The sequence below is a fragment of the Rutidosis leptorrhynchoides genome, chromosome 3 (genome assembly GCF_046630445.1).
Source record: "Rutidosis leptorrhynchoides isolate AG116_Rl617_1_P2 chromosome 3, CSIRO_AGI_Rlap_v1, whole genome shotgun sequence".
Classification (NCBI taxonomy): domain Eukaryota; kingdom Viridiplantae; phylum Streptophyta; class Magnoliopsida; order Asterales; family Asteraceae; genus Rutidosis; species Rutidosis leptorrhynchoides.
Genome location: NC_092335.1, coordinates 84,969,454 through 84,994,312, shown reverse-complemented (window position 1 = coordinate 84,994,312; position 24,859 = coordinate 84,969,454). Strand labels below are relative to the sequence as shown.

At 30.6% G+C, this 24,859-nt stretch overlaps 1 pseudogene; it reads left to right on the top strand.

The window, feature by feature from the left end:
- Positions 1 to 22,413: 22,413 nt before the first annotated feature.
- Positions 22,414 to 24,298, top strand: LOC139900155 (probable inactive purple acid phosphatase 29; annotated as a pseudogene).
- The last annotated feature ends 561 nt before the right edge of the window (positions 24,299 to 24,859 follow it).

Below are 24,859 nucleotides of genomic sequence, written 5' to 3'. Positions count from 1 at the left end.
AACGTGTGACCACCCAACTTGTCCGATGATTCACGAACGTTATAACTTGTAATAACATGATAATATATGAACTTATATATATATTTAATATGATGAAATGATAATTAAGTATCTCATTAAGTATATTAACAATGAACTATATACATAAAATGAGACTACTAACTTAAGGATTTTGAAACGATATATATACGTAACGATTATCGTTGTAATAACGTCTTAATATTTATATATCGTATTAAGATATATTAACACACTATGTTATCATGATAATATAACAATTTAACATCCCATTAGATATAATAACAATGGGATTAATTACACTTAACAAGGTCGTTAACTTAAAGGTTTCGAAACAACACTTACATGTAACGACTAACGATGATTTAACGACTCGGTTAAAATGTATGTATATATATATATATATATATATATATATATATATATATATATATATATAGTGTATTAAGATGTATTAATACACATTTGAAGGACTTCAATACATATATCAAAACACTCTTACTTAACAAAAAAAATCACAATTGTATTCCCATTTGTTTTCATCAAGAATTCTACTCGTATTCGCTCGGTATTTGCACTCGTATTATACCCAGATTCTAGATGTATTTACTATTGGTATATACTAATAAAAATCTACTCCTTAGCAGCCTTAAATGATTAAGGAACATGTGGAACCAACCATTTGTCAAGTAGCATGAATTATTTAGCAAGAAAACAAAATTAGGAATCTTTTCTTTCTTTATAAACTAAAAAACGTTTTTATGCATACACACCATTTCTTCATTCCATTTTCTCATACTTACACTCCCAATTCTCTCTAAAAATACTCCTAACTTCATACTTGATCATCTCCAAGTATTTTCCCCATCATTTAGCTTCAATTACAAGCTTTAATCGTCGTAAAAACAACCTAGAATCAAGAAGTTGCAAGATTACTTTCAATCTTTTTAATCCAATCCAACAACTCATCAAAGATCAAGAACTTCCATATAATCTCAGTAACTTTTCATTCTTAATCAAGGTAATAATCATATCCAAGCTTTGGTTTAATTCCTATAAACATAACTACCTTAAATCAAGTAGTAATCTTACTTGAACTTGTTTTTGTGTCATGATTCTGCTTCAAGAACTTCCAAGCCATCAAAGATCCTTTGAAGATCAAGTTATTTTCTCATCATTTCCAGTAGGTTTACCTACTATACTTTAGGTAGTAATGATGTTCATAACATCATTCGATTCATATATATATAACTATCTTATTCGAAGATTTAAACTTGTAATCATTAGAACATAGTTTAGTTAATTCTAAACTTGTTCGCAAACAAAGTTAATCCTTCTAACATAACTTTTAAAATCCACTAAACACATGTTCTAAATCTATATGATATGCTAACTTAATAATTTAAAACCTGTAAACACGAAGAACACCGTAAAACCGGACATACGCCGTCGTAGTAAAACCGGGGGCTGTTTTGGGTTGGATAATTAAAAACTATGATAAACTTTGATTTAAAAGTTGTTATTCTGAGAAAATGATATTTCTTATGAACATGAAACTATATCCAAAAATCATGGTTAAACTCAAAGTGGAAGTATGTTTTTCAAAATGGTCATCAAGATGTCGTTTTTCGACGGAAATGACTACCTCTTTCAAATATGACTTGTAACCTGTAACTCCGACAATAAACCACTACTTTTTAAGTTTATTTCTAAATACTACAGTTCATTATGAAACCATAGCAATTTGATTCACTTTAAACGGAGTTGTAATGAATATTTGGCGAGCAAAACAAAATCTGCTAAAATTAACGTTGTATGGACGAAATTTATATTGTAAAAACTATATTAACCATATCCTTGCTAACTTTTCCTATATATATTTGGACATGTTATCATTAGTATAATAAAATATTATAATCTTAGTTAATTCCGAGATTGTATATATATATATATATATATATATATATATATATATATATATATATATATATATATATATATATATATATATATATATATATATATATATATATATATATATAATAATAATAATCTTGGTACATTCCATGACAATAAGTATACAATACGTTTTGATAAATTCTAAGACAATAAGTATACAATACATTTTGATAAATTCTAAGACAATACGTATACAATACGTCTCTGGGTTGATGCAAACACAATACATATACAATACGTCATGGGGTAATTCTAAGATTATATATATACCGATTATTGGACTGTTGGACATTTCGAACTATTTTGGACTACTAACAAAGGACTACTAACATAAAAAAATGTTAAAAATTAATATGCAAGTATTCTATGAACTTGTTTTATTGTATTCACATGTCATATTATTATCTGAATCATTATTATTGTTATAGGTTCGTGAATCCAAGGACGATGGCCATATTTTTAATAAGCTGAAAACTTATTATTAATATACTTTTACTACCGTGAGTATATAGTCCCATTTTTAAACTCTACAAATATTTTGGGATGAGAATACATGCATTTTATGTTTTACGCCATAGACACAAGTACTTAAAATATATTCTACGTTGAGTTGTACCACTTTGCATATCTTCCCTAATAGCTTGGTAACTAATATTTACATGTTGTAAGAACATGTATACGCGAATCCTATTGATAAATCTATCGGGTTTGACAACCTCAACCGGGCTAGTCGCTCTAGTATCGTAAACGGTTGCATAGTACTTCATTTTTACTACACTTGGTACAGTGTAGGGAGATTTCATAATAAAGGAAATATGCTACATTTATGGTTAAGTATGGTTACCGAAGCGCTCAACCACTTATAGAATATCTTTATTGAAATATTTATAACTATGAAATCTTGTGGTCTATATTTATATCGATGCTAGCTTTAAACCTATATATCTCACCAACCTTTGTGTTGACTATTTAAGCATGTTTATTCTCAGGTCCTTAAGAAAGTCTTTCACTGTTGCATTATCTGAGCAAGCTGTGCATGTAGTCTCATGCTTTTGTTTAAATGAAGTGTTGCATTCAATAAAACCTTTGTCATGTATTATATTCGACTGTTATGTCACGTGTGTAGTATTTGGAAACCGATGTATTATGGGGATTATTTCTTAAATAATCGCCTACTTGTTTAAAACATGCATTATGTATAATAAGGGTGTGTCTTTTTATGAAACGAATGCAATATTTTCTAAAATGTATCATATAGAGGTCAAATACCTCGCTATGTAACCAATGAATAATGTACCGCGTTTATAGTAATATGGATGAGTCTTTCAAAACCATATAAAGATTAAGGTTTAAATTTGGTCGGAAATTTCCGGGTCGTCACATATGACATCGTGTATTTGATTATTGAGTTGTTATTAAGTCCGATAATTTGATTTGAACATCATTTTTTTTTACATTTGATTTTTCAAAATATTATATTGTTTATTTGTGTTATCATGATTAAAGATTGTCTTATAATATCATCATTTCATAAAACCCGCGAAACCGCGGGTATTTAACTAGTATATTATTATACATCAAAACTGTATCTTGTATATACTAGCTCACAAACCCATCTGTATTTGTTCAAAGATTTCAGTAAATAACTCCACTGTACCATGTGGAGAAACATATGTAATCGAGCTTCAATCAAGAAGCTAAAAGCCCTTGCTGATAAAAAGAATAATTTTAAAGAAACCCAATCAGTGGACAAAAATACCCTCACATGTGTGGCACATGTGAGGGGTTAGGTGTTAAAATTTAATGAAAGTTAGCAACAGGTACCATTCACGAAAGTTAAACAAAATCTAGGTACCAACTACGCAAAAAAAAAAAGGTTTAGGTGTTGTAATGATAATCTGAACAAACCACAAGTACTAACGGCGTAATTTTTTATTTATTCAATAAAATTCTTTTTTATTTACGGTTTATATTTTGGACCCAAAAAGGTAACATTTCATGTATGTCACTTATAAATCCATATCCATAAATATTCTATTTTTCTTCTGAAATAACCGTCTCATTTTATGGTGATACTGGTTATGCTGCTGGTGCTGCTGCTGGTGTTTGTAATCCTTGCACCATATTCTCCAAAGCTACTACCCGAGCGCGAAGCTCATTGACTTCTTCTATTATACTGGGATGATTGGCGGTTCGGACAAGCGGATGAATAAGATTTAGAATATTGGATATTACGTAGTCGTTGCGAGCTGTTCTGGAAATAAGGGTGAAAATGGTGTTACGAACGGGTTCGCCGGTAAGCGCTTCAGGTTCTTCGCCAAGAGGTGAATGTGGTGGATGGAAGGGATCGCCTTCTTCCTGTCTCCAATGATTAAGTAGATTACGAACCCATCCCCAATTCATCCAGAATAGATGATGGCTAATTGGTTGATCCATTCCGGTTACGCTACTTTCGGAGCTCGAGTGAAAATCCATATCGGAATAGCTGTCGGAATCTGAGGAATTCGAAGTAGATGCGGAATTCATCTTACACGGTTTGGATAAACGATTTTTGATATGAATTAGATTATAGAATTTAGTTTGGTATTCTTCAATACATAATTTACATATGTATATATAATACCAAAATCCATAAATCACGGAGAAATTTTCGGAAGATGTCAGAAAAAGTTTACTGTAATAGATATGCCAAGATATGAATTTTGTCTATACTATCTATGCAATCAATGCAATAAGACGCGTTTAGACTTAAGATGATATACAGATAATTTCCGACAAGAAATGATAAGCAAAACTTTTGACATGCAGACACAGTCGAAGTCCAGACTTACTAATGCATCCTAACAACTATCAGTTAGACACACTAATGCAAGACCTGGTTCACTAGGACCAATGCTCTGATACCAACTGTGACGATCGCTCCAAATCCATATGGACGAACACATCATTCATCGATTTCATTGCGAGGTATTTGACCTCTATATGATACGTTTTGTAAACATTGCATTCTTTTGAAAAGGCACACCATAAATGAATATTTAAATCAAGGGTTTTTGACATCTGATGATTTCTACATATAGACAATCACTGTAATATAATAGTTTACATTAATACTTCCGTTGACAATGCAGTCAAAATAAGATACATGGTGATGATTTGGTGAATGCAACGTTTCCTTGAAAAATATGTCATGTAAGACTCCATGCACACAGCTTGTCTAACATATAAGCAAACAGCGGAAGACTTCTAGGAAACCTGAGAATAAACATGCTAACAAGTGTCAACACAAAGGTTGGTGAGTGCATAGTTTTATTGTTGTGCATAATCTGTATATAAAGATGGATCACAAGATTTCAGTTGTTTTATCCGAAACGTTTATCAAATTATTCTGTAAGATTGAGCACCCTGGTAACTAAGCTTTAACGTCTATCTAATAAGTACCCCTGTGTTTAACATGCAACCAACATGTACGATACACTCAAATAGCATACGTCTGTTTTATAGTTCAGGCTAGGGTTTCTATACCTGGAACAGACGGGGATGTCAAGCCCTATGGATCCATATACTACTATTCGCGCCCACCAGTTCTTATAACTGGCAGTTACTAGTTACCAAAGCTAAGGGATTTTCGGTTCAAACTCAGTGTAGAATTTAGTATGTACTTGTATCCATTGCGTTTTAAAATAAAGTGCATGTATTCTCAGCCCAAAAATATAGATTGCAAAAGCAATTAAAAAGGGATCAATGAAACTCACCTTAGCAGCATATAAAGTCATTCACCAAAATGTGACCGAAACTCGGATTACCAAATAACCATAGATCTCAACCTAGAGAACATATGTTGGTCAATAAATGTCTATCAAGCTAGGTCAGGTCATAGAGTATCACAATCCTAATGCTCGAGATCGACATACAAAAATTATCCAAAGTCGTTTCAAAAAGTCAATTTTGACAATAGTTCAACAAAACGAGACGTACCTTATATAAGGATTCATTTACTTGGTTGGTAAAAAAAATCCATTTTATCAATCTTGTAAATAAGTTGTTTAAATCTTAATTGCAGATTCAAAAGCAATTTCAATTAACGTCAATCATAATTCATTTAATCATATCTCTTAATCCGTTCATCGAAAGTATTCGATTTCTAAATGAAAAGTCATTGATTTTTCGCCAGCTTTCCAAAAACATGCATATCATATACCTTTTACCAGTAATATATGTATTTAATTCGGATTCATCATAAACTGTTTAACGACGAAATTTTGCATACAAGCATGTATAAATATATATACTCGAGCGCTAGACATGGATACACAATTAATATATAAAAGATAAAATATGAGTGCTTACGTATCAATATCGAGATTCAATATTGTAGAAAAGTACGTAGACGCAACGGAGATGATAAACACTAGGTTTGATTCACAAATATACCCCCGAACATTACCCATAACCTCCTTGGCAATAACCCATAATTTCCTTAGCTCTATCCCGCTTGAAAACCATTTTGAAAGTGACACGCTCATGACCTCGTCGTAGTATTTTATGTATAATACTAATTAATAATAATACTACTAATTAAGATTAATAATAATAATAATAATAAAAATAATAATAATAATAATAATAATAATAATAATAATAATATAAATAATAAATATAATACGGAGTAATATTTGAATGAGTAAAGAAATGGCACCAGATCGAGTTTTTATAGTATGTGACTTGAAACAGTACCCCATGCGATCGCATGGGGTTTGCATGGGATAGCCATGCGATCGCATGGCTCAAGTGGCCAGCTCACATTGTTTTATCTTAACGCTTGTAGACATATTTTTTTAATTATATTTATAATATATAATTTATATAATTAATTATATATTATATTAAATTCACGTGCATAGTTGACTTGTAATTTTTGTTCCGATAAGTCGTACGTCATCACGCGACTTATGTCCCGGTTCCGGTTTTTCGAATGTCCCTTCGTACGCTGAGAAAACTTGTATTTTACGTTTCGTGACACGTACCTTTGTTAAAAAATAGCCTTAAATTATCCATAAACTACACCACTCAAAGTATATCTTAAACTTTCGAGTGTTTTGGTCATTTACTTCTATAAATCATCGTCTCGTAGTATATACATATACATATATATATTTTCATTTTGAAATAGTGTTTTACTGTAGCAAAGTTGCTGTAGCAAAGTTTTTTACTGTAGTAAATAGTGATTTTCGAAAACACTGTAGCTTTTCGGGTACTGTAGTAATTCGAAAATACTGTAGCAAATTAGTGTTTTACTGGTTTATCTTAAACGTTTTAGTTAACTTATCTAAATATCAATCGAATCAATAATCGAATGTTACTATCGTTTACTAAATAACTTGAAATCTTATATATTCAAATAGATATATAAACCAATAAGTTTAATGTACGGTATCATTTACTTAACACTTTGTTACGTTTTTAAGTTATAGTATATGTATCTATTTACATATAATGGTTCGCGAATCGTTGAGAACAACCGAAGGGTACTTGAATAGTTCAAAAATTTTGAGATTCGGTTTTACAGACTTTGCTTATCGTGTCGAAAACGTTAAATCATTTAAAGATAAAGTTTAAATTTGGTCAAAAAATTTCGGGTTGTCACAGTACCTACCCGTTAAAGAAATTTCATCCTGAAATTTGAGTGAGGTCGTCATGGCTAACAATAAAAATGTTTGCATGACGAATATGAGTTGGTAAATAGAATTTTATCACCATTGAATAATACGGATAAAACAATCCGATTACTCGAAGCGTATGAGAGAAGTTATCGTAATAGAGTGAAATGGAGAATAGAGATTCGTCTTATCTCTTGATGTAGTAACGATTGATTTCTGGAATTTAAGGAATAGAAAATCTTCATAATTTAAATAAGATTTAATTCTTCGGAATTTAAGGAAATTAGGGTTTCCTTTGATTAAATGCGTAATCTGCCTCGATTGCTATGTCTGATATTTTGCTATAAATTGACCTCTTCCGTTTCATTTATTTTCGCCACTCCTATTATCTTCTTTCTTATTTCGTACTTACAAAAAATTTGTGAAAATGCTTCATCCAGTTCCGATTCTTGATATTTTCTTGGCTATCATATCATTCATTCTTCTTTTTCATCTGCTACCAGAGGAGGTTATTTTCTTCTACTATTACCTTAGGGTTATATTGTTTTTCATTCTCCCGTGTCTTTATATTGCTATACGCATTGATATACACGGTTTGTAATTTCGGGGTTGTTTTCTGGCTTTATATTTTCCATTATATTTCGGAGCTTCATGCTTTTCGTTTTCTCTTCCCTACTTTAAGTCAAGCGAATAATGGTCCAGAATTCGTAGGTATGAATTTCGGAATGAACATAATTAATGTTCTAAGAAAGAAACGGTAATGGCACAATCTGACTTGTCAAATTACCAGAATATCTGGAAAAGACCGAATCATTAAGAAAAATATTTTCTTGATATATTTAGAGGTTAAATATAATGAAAGAGTTATGTAACATGGTTCATAATGAGGGTGTGATCTGTGAACCTTTATCACGTTCCATTAGAAACTCAGCATGACTTACTGTAATATAATCACGTTGATCAAGTGTCATTATATTATACTAATTCATGCTTCAGTTCCCAACACTACTTCAAAACATTCATATTTTAAACTTGAAGGTTTCAGAATTTAGAAACTAAAATAGTTTCTTTTATGATGTAATACAGATAACGTGAAGAGATAAATAATTTCGGATGATAATAGTTATGAAGATATCTTCAGAAATATCGAAGATATTTATAATAAAAGATATGATAATATCTTAGAATTTCTAATATCGAAGGATGATGAAGAAGATTTGTTCGTAATAGATTTTGAGTCAGGAGCAAGGTATTCGTTAATGACTTCAGCAGATACTGAATTATTTGTATTCTTTGAAGACAGGTTTAGTCTTTGTGATTTGTCCACAGCCTCCTTCATGGTCTGCTCAATCCGTTTTCAGTTCCAAACCTTCTCTTTTTCTCAGCTTTACCACCATACTATTTTTTTATCATCAAACTTTTGACTGTTAAGGTCGTTTACAGTTTTTGCTGCTTCATCAGCATTCAAAGTTATCATAATCGAATCGTCAGTTATCAATCAGAGGTGTTTTTAAAAGTTTGAAGGGTTTGCATGAAGGTTGTAATTATCAAGATACATATGATGTTCTAGAATTTTGGATGATACAAATATTTTTCTGGGTTTATGGGTAGAAGTGATGTTCTAGCACAGTTTTGAAGTCAAAGTATAGCTTTGAAAGATATAAGAATCTAAGAGTGATGTTTTCTATTAAATCTTGACTTGGATTCTGATTTTTTAAAATCAGAATATGTAATCAAATTTGAATGCGAATGGTTGTTTTGTGTTCTAGGAAAGAATGTATATCGTTGTGAAAGTAGTGAGTATAGTTGATGATTTGTTGAATCAGAATCGAAGAATGTAACATATTATTTGTGAATTTATATATCTTTTGGGTATTACCTACCCGTTAAACGTTTCACAAATAATATTTTGTACAAGAGAATTTTATTACAATTTTTATGAAAATATTAGTATGTATATTTTCTTCAAATGTAATACAGATTTAATGAGTTAATATCATATTAAGCTCATTTGATTTTCAGCTGGAACTAGAAATGAATAATCTCTAAAACTTTAGAAATTTCGTAATCTTCGTGGATTATCTCTTCAACGTAAATGAAATTATGAATCAATACTTCGTTATTCATTTTTATTGATATTTCCTCGGCGAATGATATTAGTGCTCGTGGAATTCTTATGAACTTCATAAGATAAATGATGTTTTCTAGAAAGTTTCGAATACATCGAAGATAAAAGTGTAAAATCAAACATGTAGTTGATTATTACACTAAGTTTATTATGAAATAGAATTCATTGAGTTGAAACATAGATTGTAGTTAATGATGGTTAAGTCGTTAACGAAGGATGTACATCATAGCATATTAGTAATATGAATTAACCGAGTAGTACCTACTAGTTAAGATTCACACGTAATAGCTTAGTACGAAAATATTTATTTTGATTTCAAATTTCACATATACATATAAAATATACATATAATTTCTTCAGAGGAAATGAGTTAATACTTCATAACTTGTTGATACAATAAATGCGTTGTTGATTTGTGATGATGTTGGTGATTATGGAACTGGTGGAAATCGTGATGTTATAGGTGTTGCTAGTGCTGACGATGCTGATAGTACTGACGGTACTGTTGATGTTGTGATATAACAAGTCTAGCTTGTAAATCATACACCATTCCGATCAGGGTTTCTACTCTATCTGATTTATGGTTAAGGCTAGATAGATAATCTCTAAACTTTAGAAATTACATAATCACCATAGAATATTTCTCCGATGAAGTTATGAATCCATACTTCATCGTTTGTTGCTGTTGGTACTCCTTGGTATCTATGGTGCGTATGATATTGATATCCGAGGTATAGATTGTGATGTTGAGGCATGTGATGGGGATGTTGTTGTTGGTGATGGTAATGGTACTGTTGGTGTTGATGATGGTGATACTGGTTATGCTGCTGGTGCTGCTGCTGGTGTTTGTAATCCTTGCACTATATTCTCCAAAGCTACTACCCGAGCGCGAAGCTCGTTAACTTCTTCTATTATACTGGGATGATTAGCAGTTCGGACAAGCGGATGAATAAGATTTAGAATATTGGATATTACGTAGTCGTTGCGAGCTGTTCTGGAAATGAGGGTGAAAATGGTGTTACGAACGGGTTCGCCGGTAAGTGCTTCAGGTTCTTTACCAAGAGGTGAATGTGGCGGATGGAAGGAATCGCCTTCTTCCTATCTCCAATGATTAAGTAGATTACAAACCCATCCCCAATTCATCCAGAATAGATGATGGCTAATTGGTTGATTCATTCCGGTTACGCTACTTTCGGAGCTCGAGTGAAAATCCATATCGGAATAGCTGTCGGAATCTGAGGAATTCGAAGTAGATGCGGAATTCATCTTACACGGTTTGGATAAAGGATTTTTGATATGAATTAGATTATAGAATTTAGTTTGGTATTCTTCAATACATAATTTACATATGTATATATAATACCAAAATCCATAAATCACGGAGAAATTTTCGGAAGATGTCAGGAAAAGTTTACTGTAATAGATATGCCAAGATATGAATTTTGTCTATACTATCTATGCAATCAATGCAATAAGACGCGTTTAGACTTAAGATGATAGACAGGTAATTTCAGACAAGAAATGATAAGCAAAACTTTTGACATGCAGACACAGTCGAAGTCCAGACTTACTAATGCATCCTAACAACTATCAGTTAGACACACTAATGCAAGACCTGGTTCACTAGGACCAACGCTCTGATACCAACTGTGATGATCGCTCCAAATCCATATGGACGAACACGTCATTCATCGATTTCATTGCGAGGTATTTGACCTCTATATGATACGTTTTGTAAACATTGCATTCTTTTGAAAAGGCACACCATAAATGAATATTTAAATCAAAGGTTTTCGACATCTGATGATTTCTACATATAGAGAATCACTATAATATAATAGTTTACATTGATACTTCCGTTGACAATGCAGTCAAAATAAGATACATGGTGATGATTTGGTGAATGCAACGTTTTCTTGAAAATTATGTCATGTAAGACTCCATGCACATAGCTTGTCTAACATATAAGCAAACAGCGGAAGACTTCTAGGAAACCTGAGAATAAACATGCTAACAAGTGTCAACACAAAGGTTGGTGAGTTCATAGTTTTATTGTTGCGCATAATCTGTATATAAAGATGGATCACAAGATTTCAGTTGTTTTATCCGAAACGTTTATCAAATTATTCTGTAAGATTGAGCACCCTGGTAACTAAGCTTTAACGTCTATCTAATAAGTACCCCTGTGTTTAACATGCAACCAACATGTACGATACACTCAAATAGCATACGTCTGTTTTATAGTTCAGGCTAGGGTTTCTATACCTGGAACAGACGGGGATGTCAAGCCCTATGGATCCATATACTACTACTCGCGCCCACCAGTTCTTATAACTGGCAGTTACTAGTTACCAAAGCTAAGGGATTTTCGGTTCAAACTCAGTGTAGAATTTAGTATGTACTTGTATCCATTGCGTTTTAAAATAAAGTGCATGTATTCTCAGCCCAAAAATATAGATTGCAAAAGCAATTAAAAAGGGATCAATGAAACTCACCTTAGCAGCATATAAAGTCGTTCACCAAAATGTGACCGAAACTCGGATTACCAAATAACCGTAGATCTCAACCTAGAGAACATATGTTGGTCAATAAATGTCTATCAAGCTAGGTCAGGTCATAGTGTATCACAATCCTAATGCTCGAGATCGACATACAAAAATCCAAAGTCGTTTCAAAAAGTCAATTTTGACAATAGTTCAACAAAACGAGACGTACCTTATATAAGGATTCATTTACTTGGTTGGTAAAAAAAATCCATTTTATCAATCTCGTAAACAAGTTGTTTAAATCTTAATGGCAGATTCAAAATCAATTTCAATTAACGTCAATCATAATTCATTTGATCATATCTCTTAATCCGTTCATCGAAACTATTCGATATCTAAATGAAAAGTCATTGATTTTTCGCCAGCTTTCCAAAAACATGCATATCATATACCTTTTACCAGTAATATATGTATTTAATTCGTGATTCATTATAAACTATTTAACGACGAAATTTTGCATACAAGCATGTATAAATATATATACTCGAGCACTAGACATGGATACACAATTAATAAATAAAAGATAAAATATGAGTGCTTACGTATCAATATTGAGATTCAATATTGTAGGAAAGTACATAGACGCAACGGAGATGATAAACACTAAGTTTGATTCACAAATATACCCCTGAACATTACCCATAACCTCCTTGGCAATAACCCATAATTTTCTTAGCTCTATCCCGCCTGAAAACCATTTTGAAAGTGACACGCTCATGACCTCGTCGTAGTATTTTATGTATAATACTAATTAATAATAATACTACTAATTAAGATTAATAATAATATTAATCATAATAATAATAATAATAATAATAATAATAATAATAATAATAATAATAATAATAATATAAATAATAAATATAATACGGAGTAATATTTGAATGAGTAAAGAAATGGCACCAGATCGAGTTTTTATAGTATGTGACTTGAAACAGTACCCCATGCGATCGCATGAGGTTTGCATGGGATAGCCATGCGATCGCATGGCTCAAGTGGCCAGCTCACATTGTTTTGTCTTAACGCTTGTCGACATATTTTTTTAATTATATTTATAATATATAATTTATATAATTAATTATATATTATATTAAATTCACGTGCATAGTTGACTTGTAAATTTTGTTCCGATAAGTCGTACGTCATCACGCGACTTATGTCCCGGTTCCGGTTTTTCGAATGTCCCTTCGTACGCTGAGAAAACTTGTATTTTACGTTTCGTGACACGTACCTTTGTCAAAATATAGCCTTAAATTATCCATAAACTACACCACTCAAAGTATATCTTAAACTTTTGAGTGTTTTGGTCATTTACTTCTATAAATCATCGTCTCGTAGTATATACATATACATATACATATATATATATATTTTCATTTTGAAATAGTATTTTACTGTAGCAAAGTTTTTTTACTGTAGCAAATAGTAATTTTCGAAAACACTGTAGCTTTTCGAGTATTGTAGTAATTTGAAAATACTGTAGCAAATTAGTGTTTTACTGGTTTATCTTAAACGTTTTAGTTAACTTATCTAAATATCAATCGAATCAATAATCGAATGTTACTATCGTTTACTAAATAACTTGAAATCATATATATTCAAATAGATATATAAACCAATAAGTTTAATGTACGGTATCATTTACTTAACACTTTGTTACATTTTCAAGTTATAGTATATGTATCTATTTACATATAATGGTTCGTGAATCGTTGAGAACAACCGAAGGGTACTTGAATAGTTCAAAAATTTTGAGATTCGGTTTTACAGACTTTGCTTATCGTGTCGAAAACGTTAAATCATTTAAAGATAAAGTTTAAATTTGGTCAAAAATTTCCGGGTTGTCACATTGGGTTATGGCTACTGAAGGACTATATACTTTCTTTTTTGTCCCGATGTAGTCCATGTACCCAAAAAATTACTAGTATAGGCTATATACTTTAAAAGAATGTGTTAATATAAAACAAAGTAACTTGTTAACCTGTTAAAATAGTCTCTCACTGATGAACGTTCAAGCACAACTGATTTTTTGATTAACTTGTTTTGTTAAGACAAATTGATCAGCACTTTGAGTTTCTGGATACTAGTAAACATTTCGTGAATCATCAAATGAAGTTAAAATTCATCTTAGATCTCAAATTTGTGAAGTCAAACTTCGTGAAGAAAAGTCAAACTATTTAAGATTGATAAAATTCGAAGGATCTACTGTGTTTCAGGTTCGATTAAGGACCAACGAAGGTTCAATGAAGGATTTGCAACACTTTGTGTGAAGGAATCGAGGACTGAAAACAAATGAATCGTAAAATCAATATCCATCTTCATCCTCAAAGTTGTTCGTTGTTCATCTAATTATCTGGATTATGTTGCTGTTTTGGTTGATGATCCTTAATGAAATATGTTAATCGTTGCCTGTAGAATCATTCTCAATTGATTTCATGTTTCAATTTGAGTGTTGGTGATTTCTGAAGAATTTTTTTCATGTTCGTTAATGAAGATGAAGCTGAAGCAGTTAGCGAATTGTGCAGATGAAGATGAAGCAGAAGCAATGATAGTGAACTGTGACGACCCGAAAATTTTCGACCAAATATAAACTTAATCTTTATATAATTTCGACACGATAAGCAAAGTCTGTAATGTTGAGTTACAAAATTTTGAAACTGTTTACATGAATTCAGTTAACCTTTGACTATTCCCGACGATTCACGAACAATTGTGTGTAAGTAAATATATATATATATATATATATATATATATATATATATATATATATATATATATATATATATATATATATATATATATATATATATATATATATATGTATACATATATATATATATACATATATATATATATAAATATATATATATATATATATATATACAAATAAATATAAACGAAGGTATATATAATAAATTGAAATAATAAAATATAAGATATTAAACAGAATAACTAGGTATTGTTAAAATGAATAAGTATAAAATATTCAATATATGTTATCGTATAATATATAATTGTAATTTAAAAATATATTTGCTAGAATATTATTATCATTATTTTTCTTATTATTAATACCAAATTCTGTAGTATTAATATTATTATATAAAAATTGGAAATATGTAACATGTTATATCGTCATTATAAATTATATTAGTATTAAATATTATTGTTACATTATCAATAATTATTATTATAGTTATCCTTATTATTATTATTATTATTATTATTATTATTATTATTATTATTATTATTAAGTAAGACAAATTATTATTTTCATTAATAATATTATTATTTTTAGCATCATTATTATTAATTATTAGTAAACTTATTTTTTTAATAAATATTATCATATCATAATCACTATTTATCTTTAATATTTTGAAATTATTATTATTAATAATTTTATTATTAGTATTAATATTCTTATTATTAATAACATTATTATTTAATATTAATATGAATATTATTATTAATAATTATTACTATCACTTTCATTAAAATTTTTATCTTCGTGACTTATTGTTATCATTATATATATATATATATATATATATATATATATATATATATATATATATATATATATATATATATATATATATATATATATATATATATATATATATATATATATATATATATATATATATATATATATATATATTATTAATGTTATTATTGTATTTAAATTATTATTATTAATAATTGATAATTAAAATTATATTAATAATAATTATATAAAAATCATATGCGTAATCTTTGGAATCCAAATTTGTTTCCCATCTCAATCAACTTTTTCAAAACTTTGTTCTTGTCTGATAGGATAATGGAATCGAACTTTATTTATACCATAAGACAAACGATCTAATACAAAGTCAGTTAAGAATCATTTTTCAAACTTTTATTTTCTTCTTTTTATTGTGTCTGTGAGTGAAGGCACCATAACAAACGAAACACCAACTACAATTTTTCTTTCTGTTTTAAACACACAACCACATTCACTACTTTTTTATTGTTGCTACTGCTACGAAAGGTTTCTATTTGCAGCCACCATTTTCTTCAAGCCAAACACTAACCTGTTGACTACCTCGGTCATCTTTAAAAAAAAAAAAAAAAAAAAAAAAAAAAAACTACAACCCACTTCAACCCATAATCACAACCACCATCACAATCGGACAACATAATTGCTGTTGTACTCACCTTCGAGCTATGAAGACTGCAACCACAACCTTAAAACAGCTGCACTTATTTATCTGTATCCCTGATCGAACGAACCCAAATATATGTATACATATACATAGCATAGATAAATAATTACACATACACATGACTTCTAAATTATAACCATCATCTTCATTTCCTTCTGTTTCTATTCACGATTAACATCACCCAAATACCCATCGAAATACATTTGATTTCTGTTTCAAACAAGACCTCAACTCCTATCCTTTCAAGCAATCTGCAATAACATATAAAATCTTCTCATCAACCTTATAACATACAAAGATGGCAAATTTTACCTTCTACTGCATCCACTGCTGTCTCTATTTCATTCTATCATTACCATAATTCCATCGTTGATAACCATCATCATCTTCAGTCCAGTACACCACTATCTTCCACAATCAAACCAAACATCCTACAAACTACTATACAGTTGTTTGCAGATTGCTACTTTTTATATTTTTATTTTTCCTGTCAAACAAATTCATGTTCATACTGTCATTCCATTTCAACAACAATCCTATTATCATCAACCCATAACCTGCGTTTAGTATGCTGCTGTTGCAATTCACTTTTTTTATAAATGATTAAATAAATAAATAAACAAAAGAAAGAAACCCTTACCAGACCTGTAATTACATGATGCTGTTACACGCTTGCTGGTTCTATTTCGGATTTTCACTCAATCAAACCTCCCAATCAATCACCATCACCACCTATTTAAAAAATGCTATGATTTATCATCAACATCATTTGAAAACTTCCTACTGTTACTAATCGTGTTCGATTCAATTAAAGCACAGAAAATTTATTGAGGGATGAAGAAATTAAAAGAATATTAAAGAACAAATTACCTATATCATCAATTAATGAAATCGACTATTCTGATCGATTGATGGAGGATGATGATTATCGATGATGAGGAAGATTGATGATGAAATTGAATAAGGATGATGACATATCAATTGATCTGATATCCAACGATGTTTGCCGTTTGATTTATCTATTGATGATGATGGATCGATGGTGAACAAGGAACAACCGTTTCCTGTTATAACCTCAACCCTAACGAACCCGTTTGCAGCAAATTGTTGATTAAATAAAACGAGGCTGTTTAAATGGGTTACCAAGGGAAAGCCCAATGCTAAGCAGGCCAATTTTTGATCCATTAACAAATCAACTCACAAGTCTAATTTTCACCTATGGTATATTTATTGTTACAATTTTATAAGTTTCTATTTTGATTGTTATAATTATTATTATTATTATTATTATTATTATTATTATTATTATTATTATTATTATTATTATTATTATTATTATTATTATTATTATTATTATTATTATTATTATTAGTATTAGTATTAGCATTATAACTATTATTAGTATCAAGTATTATAACTCTCTTTGTCATTAGTATTAATACAAGTATCATGAATATTAATATCATTTTAGTATTAGCCTTAAGTATTATTATTATTGTTATTATCATTATTATTATTAATTTTATTAAATAATTATTATGAGTATTAATAATATTATTATTAGTATTAATCTTATCATTTTAGTATTATTATCATTAATATGTTTATTATTATTACTAATGATATGAGTATAATTACTAGTAATATCATCTTTATTATTATTACTAATATAAATATTAGTATTGTTATTATTAAACTTATTATTATTATTATCATTAGTTGTAAAATGGATAGTTTTATACATTACAATAATATTAAAATTTACATATCACTATACTGTTATTATTAAAATGATAATTACTAAACTATATATATATATATATATAAAATGTATCAGTTAATACGTAAATATATATTGTTATCATATATAAACCCTATTATATAATTTTTTTTACATATTATAAAGAATGATAAATATTAGTTATACTATATATATAAATTAAATATATTAAATTGATCTAAATAACAAATGATATAACAAGTATATTATTAATAATTTATATAAACTTGCTCGATTACGATTACATATTTTAATAAATATACAATTGATATAGGTTCGTGAATCCGAGGCCAACCCTGCATTGTTCAATGTCGTCATATGTATTTTTACTACAAAATACAGTATAGTGAGTTTCATTTGCTCACTTTTTAAATGCTTTTGCACTATATATTTTTGGGACTGAGAATACATGCGCTTCTTTATAAATCTTTGACGAAATAGACACAAGTACTTAAAACTACATTCTATGGCTGGATTATTAAACCGAATATGCCCCTTTTTAGTCTGGTAATCTAAGAATTAGGGAACAGACACCCTAATTAACGCGAATCCTAAAGATAGATCTATTGGACCCAACAAGCCCCATCCAAAGTACCGGATGCTTTAGTACTTCGAATTTATCATGTCCGAAGGGAGTCCCGGAATGATAGGGGATATTCTATATGCATCTTGTTAAGGTCGATTACCAGGTGTTCACCATATGAATGATTATTTTTGTCTCTATGCATGGGACGTATATCTATGAGAAATGAAAACCTTGTTGTCTATTAAAATGATGGAAATGAATGTTTATGATAAACTAATGAACTCACCAACCTTTTGGTTGACACTTGAAAGCATGTTTATTCTCAGGTATGAAAGAAATCTTCCGCTGTGCATTTTATTATATTAGAGATATTACTTGGAGTCATTCATGACATATTTCAAAAGACGTTGCATTCGAGTCGTTGAGTTCATCAAGATTATTATTAAGTCAATTATAGTTGGATATATTATGAAAGGATATGCATATCTGTCAACTTTTGATGAAATGGAAGTTTGTCTTTTAAAAACGAATGCAATGTTTGTAAAATGTATCATATAGAGGTCAAGTACCTCGCGATGTAACCAAATGTAATGTATTCGTCCAGATGGATTAGGACGGGTCATTATACGGTCGTCATGGCCAACAATAAAAATGTTTTTATGACGAATTTGAGTAGATAAATAGATAGGTTAAACCTATAACTCACCAACATTTTTGTTGATGTTTAAAGCATGTTTATTCTCAGGTGGTTATTAAGAGCTTCTGTTGTTGCATGCTAAAATATGGACAAGATTTGGTATCATCATGCTTGTATAATATTGTTTAAAACTGCATTCGGGATTTATTTTGTTGTAACATATTAACATTGTAAACCAATATGTATTGGTAGTGTGTAAGTGTGATATTTTAGATTATCATTTCTGGATAATCTAGGTGATATCTTTTTAACCTTGTCAATAAAATAAAGGTTATGGTTTGTTTTAAAAACGAATGCAGTCTTTGAAAAACGTCTCATATAGAGGTCAAAACCTCGCAACGAAATCAATTAATATGGAACGTTTATAATCAATATGAACGGGACATTTCATTAACGAAATCGATTGAATCTGAATTTCAATTTGAGTCATATTTGAGTTTGATCCGTATTTGAGTCTAAATCTTCACTTGATTTTGATTTGAATTTCACTTATTAAGGTCTGATTTCGATTGAATTTCATTAAGAAAGTCTGGATTTGCTGTTGAAGATGAAGATGATCGGTTTAGCAGGTAACCAATCACCTTTTGTTTACATTAGCACACTTTTCAAAAGTATATAGCCTACAATAGTAATTTTTTGGGTACATGGACTACATCGGGACAAAAAAGAAAGTATATAGTCCTTGAGTAGCCTTAACCCTATATCTTTTTGTGTGCTTTATATAGTATTTGATAAAATTTATACGAATGGACTAAGTTTTAAACATGTTTTCATTGATATAATTTTAAATAAATATTATATACCGCAAACAAAGAAATTCAAAGTTAAACTTGAAAAAATAAAAATAAAAAAACTAAACTGACATCGTTATTTTGAGACGAACAAAGTAATGAATATCTTCAAGAGGTCTCGGGTTTCAAATTCCGTCTAGGATGAATATTTAGTGGTGGTATTGGATGAGTTAGAAACAGCCAGATAGTAATCCTGTTGGGATGCGTACATCATGGGTCAAATTACTCGTCCTCCCGAGTAGCCCGAGCAAAGAAAACTTTCTACCTTTTACCCTTTTAAAGTAATGAATACCTTATACGAACTTCATGTGTGAAGTTAGGAACGACATACATAATCACCCCTTAAAAACTATAAAGCAAAGTTGCAAATTTGTTATCCGTAAATTCTAAATCACAGTTGTGTATACCACTACACGTTTAACCGAGTGGTATCCTCATTCCTTGTGTTCGGTGCTATGGTTAAGGTCATGAGTTCGAGCCTCGCTCAGCTCACCCCTCTTAGTAATCTGCTTGTAAGATGGAGTTCCAGATTGACCGTGAGGAGGGTTTTCTCCCGGATCCATTCAAGATTCAAATCTGATGCGCCTGCCGCTCGGGATGGTTTAAGAATTGAGTTTCTGCAATGCGATTCCGGTTTTCTGCCGAAAGTGCGTGCGTGCATGACAAATGATCGCAAAAATGGTTAATTTCCCTCGGGTGATGTCGACAATTTGCCTTTAAAACAATTCAGTAATTCACCGTTTTGTTAAAAAAATTCAAATTTAGTGATGTATGGGAAATTTGTACTTTAAGTGGTCCAACTCGAGTCTTTTATTGGGCTCAAGAAACTGTACTTAAAAGTTTCCCAATCTAATAATTTGGCCCATCTATTTCGTGAATTCTAAATGGAAGGCGGTCTCTTAGAGTCTAGATCACCTGGTTTAGGGATGGCAATAGACCGGGTTTAGGTGGGATCTAAATAATTTTGGCCTGAAACTCAATTAAAAAACCTCTTTTTAAACTTGAATTCATACTCGACAAATCCGCATTTATTAATTATCAGGTAAAGGGATTTTTCCACGAGTATAAAGAGTAAAAAGTGGTCTATGTTTTATCGTAAATATTATTGTTTCGAATGAAGTTGCTGGTGAATCCATTTGTATCGCTTCTATGTATCATTCTGTTTGCTATGTCAATGTGCATCGACAACATTTTCAAAGTACATGCGTGAGCTTTTGATGCGTAAATGTATCTATCCTGGATTAAATTGTTGTACCTATTTTTACATTTTTGAGGATGTAAGTGGTCAACAAACACTAATTTTTGAGGGAACGGAATTACGATACTTAATGGACCAAAATGCCCTAACTTCCATTTGAATTACATCTTAAAATTGTTAATCCATTTTCATAAACACCATAGAATGTTTTTTATCCTATGTATTTTTAAGAAGCTTTGTACAAAAACTAAACCATATATATAAATGATGGAGAATATATGATTGTTATACATATAAGTTATAAGTTATGTGTAGAACCAATATATCATTGGTCAAAAAACTAGTTAGGTGAACATTTTTTAACACTGTCTCGGCCGTTTTTCCCAACACCGCCTCAACTGTTTTTTACTTCTAATTCATCTTGGTAATTTTTTTGTAAATCATTTAAGTATCTGATCCGATAAAATAAATTTGTATGTTGCTACTTAATTTCAGTTTATTTTATTTGTCACCTACACACATATATACTCTTTACGCTACCAACTTCAAATTAATTAATCAATCAAATCATATGTTTTTAAATAAATTGAATGTACTAATGTCAATATACTTTTACAAATTATATATCGATTTAATTTAAATTAATCCTTGACTTTACGGATGTATGTTAGATGTTACATAATTTAAATATGCAATTTCCCATTTCACAAATATGCATCTTATATCTATTTTATAAGCTCTTAAATTATACTGTATTAAGCAAATAAGCTTTACGCTATAGCTTATATATGAAATATGAAATATGAAATATGAAATAAAACAAGGTTAAGCTCTAAAATTCTGCTCCTATTTACTCTCTCAAACACCAATGGCCACCACCTGTAGCTAGGCTGTAGGATTATACCGTTATACGTCATTCTCTTTTCAATGGTCCAGCCACCATCGTCACCGCCGGTACAATTCTTCCTTTACTTTGCCACTATTCATTTTAATCTATCTATACTTACCGTAACCAAAACCTAATTATTCTGCTGCTTGTTAGCTTGTTACAATCCTTAATTTACCTTCTTCTTTTTTTCGTAATTGTTTATATCTACGTTTGCTCGACCGTATGAATCGACATTGATTTCACCGTCATTTTTACTTTTATTATTATTATTATTATTTTTTTAATATATAGGCCGGAGGTCCGCACATAAGCAATCTCTCTACTCTGGGTAGGGAGAGGGATGACGTTCTCTTCATGCGGGTAGAGAATTTTTTCTAGACTCGTGGATAGAGAAACGACTTCTCTTATATTCTAGGATAGAGGAAGGATTGTCTACATCTAACCTCCCCATACCTCGCATATGTGGGATTGGGTATTGGTGTTGTTGTTGTTGTTTCATTATACGATCTGATCTACTAATTGTATTCTTACTTAACAGAACGTTATATCGTTTTTTACATAAAAAATTTCGACCGATTTTAATTTATCATCGATGAATTTGTACTCAACTTTAACCATATCTGTATTTAAACAAAATAACTGACGTCATCTGATTATATACACGTATTTGTATCCATTTCAGGAAGATTGTCATATTCTCTTCGAGATCGTTCACTGTAAAGATGTCGATAATGTTGTTGATTATCTTCGTTGTTCTCTGCTCGCTTTCAAGTCTAATCACGTCATGTAATGGTAGTGATACGAAACAGTTACGGTTTAATCGAAAGAACGGCGAATTTAGGGTTTTGCAGGTGGCTGATATGCACTATGCTGATGGTTGGATGTCTCCTTGCGAGGATGTATTACCGAATCAGTTTGCAGATTGTAGTGATCTCATGACAAGCCATTTTATCTACCGTATGATTGAATCCGAGAAACCTGACCTAATTGTTTTCACCGGAGATAATATCTACGGACCTGATGCAACAGATGCAGTTAAGTCTATGAATGCAGCGTTTGCCCCTGCTATAAAGTCGAGAATCCCCTGGGCTGCAGTTTTAGGGAATCATGACCAAGAATCGACATTGTTACGAGAACATGTTATGAAGCATATTGTTGGAATGGAGAACAGTTTATCCCAGTTAAATCCAAGTGGTTTTGAAAATATTGATGGTTTTGGGAATTATAATCTTGAAGTTCATGGAGCTGAAGGGTCGAGTTATGTTAACGACTCGATTTTAAACTTGTACTTTCTTGATAGTGGAGACTACTCAACGATCCCTTCTGCTATTCCTGGCTACGCGTGGATTAAACCGTCTCAACTGTTTTGGTTCCAACAAACGTCTGAAAAGCTTCGAGAGATGCCAGATGCTCCCGGACTTGCATAATTTCACATCCCATTACCCGAGTATGCAAATTTGGATTCATCAAACATTACAGGTGTAAGACAAGAAGGGATTAGCTCTGCTTCAGTGAATTCGGGTTTTTTTACAATGTTAGTTGAAGAAGATGATGTAAAGGCTGTTTTCACTGGTCATGATCATCTTAACGATTTCTGTGGGGAGTTAGCCGGGATTCAACTTTGTTATGGTGGTGGATCTGGTTATCATGGTTATGGGAAGGCTGGATGGTCAAGAAGGGCTAGGATGGTTGTGGTTAATTTATTGAAAGAATTAAATGGTGAATGGGGTGCAGTCGACTCCATTAAAACATGGAAGCGGCTCGATGATGAAAACCTAACCGCTATTGATAGTCAGGTTCTTTGGAGCTATCAACCGGATGAGTATAGTAGAAAGAAGCCAAATTTTTATTATTCATATTATAATGGTTCAACCTATAAGAAGAGTGCTATTAGTTGAATGCTGAAAGGACACTTGTGTGTAATAAATTTTGTCTTCAAATTTTGAGTTCCTAAATAAATATACAGCAAGTGTTATGTTCCAGTTGATATTAGATAGGGTGTAGTTGTTGTTCTCTGAAAATGTTCGTTTATGTAAATTTTTTTTTTTTTGCTTCCCTTCGTTACTCCCGTTCTCTTTTTCCCTTTGCGTAGGTATAACTAATTTGATTTTTTTTTTTTTTTGCTTTTCGATTAGGTTGTATCTGTTCAGTTGCTGCAACCGACTAGGTATTTGTTGTTTTTCTTTTGACTTCTGCCTTTTTTAGTCATTGTTAGATGTTTTTACTAATGTCCTTACAATTTATTAGCAGAAGTGATTATCAAATGAATGAATGAATGATGTATCAAAGGATTACCTACAGTGGATGAAAGCCTACTTCTACATGTGGGATGAGGTAAACTCTAATTGCTTATACTTTGTATGTTTGTTGTTTAAACAATGTGATATGATTCATAATGCTATGAAGATTTGTTAAAGTTAATTATACAGTTTAATAGCTTACTAACTTTATGTCAAGTG